The sequence below is a fragment of the Gossypium arboreum genome, chromosome 12 (assembly GCF_025698485.1).
Source record: "Gossypium arboreum isolate Shixiya-1 chromosome 12, ASM2569848v2, whole genome shotgun sequence".
NCBI lineage: Eukaryota > Viridiplantae > Streptophyta > Magnoliopsida > Malvales > Malvaceae > Gossypium > Gossypium arboreum.
This window is the reverse complement of record NC_069081.1, coordinates 6,525,115-6,529,468: the sequence shown is the minus strand read 5'-3', so window position 1 is coordinate 6,529,468 and position 4,354 is coordinate 6,525,115. Positions and strand designations below refer to the sequence as shown.

The 4,354-nt window shown below is 38.2% G+C and overlaps 1 non-coding gene across 1 annotated transcript; it reads right to left on the bottom strand.

Annotated features, from left to right (window-relative positions):
• Positions 1-1,976: 1,976 nt before the first annotated feature.
• Positions 1,977-2,083, bottom strand: LOC128286233 (small nucleolar RNA R71). The gene has a single exon (XR_008276777.1). It is a non-coding gene; the product is annotated as a small nucleolar RNA R71 (small nucleolar RNA).
• Between the last annotated feature and the right edge of the window lie 2,271 nt (positions 2,084-4,354).

Genomic DNA, 4,354 nt, shown 5'->3' with positions numbered 1-4,354 from the left:
GTAAAACGGACCAAATCGAGAAGATGACAAGGCCTAAGCTTTGCCACACGGGCATCTCATACGCTCGTGTCTATCGGGGATGTCGACCAAGGCTTTCACGATTCACACGGCCTGGCCATTGACCCACACGGCCGTGTGCAATTTAACGGATCGAACATGGCCTAGCAAATATGTCACACGGCTGTGTCACACGAGCGTGTCCCTGCTGAGCCGAAGTTAAGTCCAATTCAGAATAGGCCACTTTAGAGGGTTTCTAGGCATTCCAAAGCCTATAAATACGCACTATAGGAGGAGAAAAGGGGAGACGGAGAAGAGGGGTAAGGAATTACCCTAAGGAAGTCGATTGATCCATCTTAGAAGCCAGATTCATCATCAAAACTGAAGATCTCTCCTCAATTTCCCTTCAGGAGTTTTGGGTTTTCTTTATGTTTTGTATTCTTTATTCTTCTGAGATGTTTTCTTATTTAGTTATGAACTAAATCCCCTAAATACTTAAGGGGAATGAAACCTAAGACGAATCTTGTTATTATTTTCTAAATCGTATGATAAATATTTAACTTGTTCTTAATTATGTGTTCTTAATTCTTGTTTTGATATCCCAGGATACTAATTCAAGACACGCTCTTATTCAGGGGAGGTATAGACCCTATCTAAGAGTACATTTATCATAATTAAGCGGAGCTGATTGCGCGCCTAGACATAGGGTGACAAGATTTTGCCGGATTAGGGTGGATAATTACGTATTTACAAAATACCGTCTCAACCTAATAAGGGGATCCATAGATCGAGTTAATGCAACCCTAGAGTGTTAATTAGAGAAAAGTATCGATTATTCAATCTAGGGATTAGACGTTATTAGTCTTGAATAGGCATAATAATATAACTTAGGGATCTCTACGGAACAAGTTAAATGAATAAATCGTCCGGTTCGGAGCCAGAATAACAAGTAAAGTCTAGGTGGATTTTTCCTTAGGTATTGTCTCAAGTCAATCGATTTTCCCAAAAGCAATTCCCAATTCTTTTCTCTGTGCGCTCTTTGTTTAAATAATTAGTTAATTAAAACAAACCCTTTTATTCCTAGGCTAGATAATAAAAAGATAGTTATTACTAGTACTTTTGGTTCCCTTGGGTACGATATCCTAGTCTTGCCATTACTATACTATTGTTTGATAGGTGCGCTTGCCTTTTCATCGTGATAATAGTTAGTCTAGGTTTGATCTTCATTATAAATATTTATTACTTGTTACGAATCACTGCGATCAAGTTTTTGGCGCCGTTACCGAGGAATTGGAATATTAGGAACACTAAATTTTTATTACTTTAGCCATTTATTTTTCTTGCACTTTTATTTTATTTTATTATTTATTAATTTACTTTTTCTCTCTTGGCAGGTTTTTATAGTTTATGACTAGAAGAAACCCGTCAGGACCATTACTCTTTGACAAAGAAATCAATCGCACAGTTCGTAGAGATCAAAGAGAAATAAGGCGTAGTTTACGATACACGAAGAATAAGCGAAAAGACGATACTCAAACCCCAACCGAAGAGATGGCCGAAAATCCAGACGATCAGCTGCCACCTACAATTGAAGCTAATCTAAATCCTGCTTCATGTACTATGTATGACTATGCTAAACCTTCTTTAATAGGAACTGAGTCTAGTATAGTTAGACCTGCTATTGCTGCAAATAATTTCGAACTAAAACCTAGCATAATTCAGATGATACAACAGTTTGTTCAGTTTGATGGTTTGCAGATGAGGATCCCAACACGCACTTGGCGAATTTTCTTGAATTTTGCGATACATTCAACATCAATGGCGTTTCTGATGATGCCATTTGTCTTCGTTTATTTACCTTTTCACTGAGAAACAAAGCTAAACAGTGTTTGAATTCGTTACCACAAGGGTCTATCACTACTTGGGAACAAATGACTGAGAAATTTTTACTAAAATATTTTCCGCCGGCTAAAACAGCTAAATTGCGTAATAATATCTCTTCTTTTGTGCAGATGGATTTAGAAACACTCTACGATGCATGGGAGAGATACAAGGACTTACTAAGAAGGTGCCTTCACCATGGGTTACCGCTTTGGGTACAAGTTCAAACATTCTACAATGGTGTGAATCCCTCAACAAGACAAATGATTGACGCAGCTGCTGGCGGAAACATCAACAATAAAACATCGAAAGATGCATATGAATTTATAGAGGAGATGTCACTGAATAACTATCAGTGGCAAGTTATGAGGACAAAGCCAACGAAAATAGCCAGTGTCTATAACATCGATTCAGTCACCATGCTCTCAAATCAGGTAGAACTTCTCAATAAAAAGATTGATAGTTTTCTTGGTTCTACGCAGGTACATCTAGTAATGAGGTTTGACTCAAGCGGAGGAGGTGTGCATATAGAATATCAATCCTTCAATCCCACAACTAAAGAGGAACAAGTCAACTATATGGGTAACAATAACTTTAGATCTCAAAATAACCCATACAGTACTACTTATAATACAGGTTGGAGGAACCACCCAAATTTTTCCTGGGGAGGTCAAGGAAATCCAAAGCCACAAAATCCTCAGCATTTTCAATAGCCACCTTATCAATAGGAGAAAAAACCAAACCTTGAAGAGATGCTTTCTAAATTTATCTCGGTGTCAGAAACCCGTTTCCAAAATACTAAGACAGCACTTAAGAATCAACAAGCATCAATCCAAGGACTCGAAACTCAGATAGGCTAGCTATCCAAACTAATCTCCGAATGACCACAAGGTAGATTACCAAGTAATACTGAACCTAATCCTAAGTAACACCTCAATGCAATTAGCACTCAAGATACGAAAGGATTCATTACACCTGAGCCAAAAATACAGCAAGACAACGCGATGAACAAAGGACGAGAAGAGGTAAACAATAACGATCCCAAATAGGTAAGTACAAATCATGAACCTCATGTGCCATATCCTAAAGTGATGACGAAAGACAGAACAGAAGAACAATTCGGTAAGTTTGTCAAACTCTTAAAGAAATTACATATTAACTTACCCTTTTATTGAAGTTCTTTCGCAGATGCCCAACTCAGCAAAATTCTTAAAGGAACTTCTGAGCAACAAAAGGAAATTAGATGCTACATCACATGTGGAACTCAATGCAGTCTGCTCAGCTATTCTAAAGAATGAGCTACCTAACAAATTGAAAGATCCAGGGAGTTTTACAATTCCTTGTTTAATTGGTAGTCTATCTGAATGTTATGCCATATAAAATGTTTAAACGACTAGGTATCGGTAAACCCAAACAGACTAGGATGAGCATACAATTAGCTGACAAAACAGTTAGATTTCCTAAGGGTATTATTGAAGACGTTCTAGTTAAAATTGATAAATTTATTTACCCATTAGACTTCGTTGTCTTAGATATGGATAAGGATAACAAGGTACCTCTAATTTTAGGACGACCATTTTTAGCAACTGCCAGAACCATTATTAATGTAGGCACAGGAGAGCTAACACTTTATGCAGGTAACGACGCAGTAACAATCCAAGCATGCGACTCAGTCAAAACCTCTAAGACTCAAGATAATGCTATAAAAACTGTCGATGATAAAACTAATATTCAATCGTCCTTGCAAGAACTTCCTCGAACAAAGACAACAGAGATAGTTGCTACTATCATGAAGAGAACAAAGACGTCCATGAAGAACGAAGACTACAAATAGAAGAGCTAGACGAATGGTGAGAACACAAACCGAGAACACATGATAAACCAAAACTATGCAAAAACAAGGCCGATACCTCTCCAAATCAACTTAAGGTTGGTGATAAAGTCTTATTAGATGCCGCAGATCCTTACATTGTCACTACCACACCGGATAAGGAAATCCCTCTTACGGTACTCAGTATTTTTCCATTCGGTACGGTGGAGGTGAGTTACCCCAAGTTCGGCACTTTCAAGGTAAACAACACTCAATTAAAACCCTATTTTGATAGCAGGAATGAGGAATATAAATTCCTCGAACCACCTTGACTATTCACTAGAGAGGTAAGTCAAACTTAGACTATAAATAAGCATTTTTCGGGAGGCAACCCTAGCACTAACATATTTTGATTTCTTTATTTTTAATTTCTAACACTTTTAATTATTAACTTTATCTTTGAATTGTAAAGTTTTTCAGCACACACGGCCAGGCACACGGGCGTGCCTAAAGCTGTGGCCAAATAGGGGAAGAGACATGGTCGTGTGATACGGCCGTGTGGAAGTATGACATGATTTCCCCAAAACACGAGATGCGATGAATCCCTATGGCCGTGCGACATGGCCGTGGGTGAACTTGATAGGTGGACACGGGCATGGGAATGGA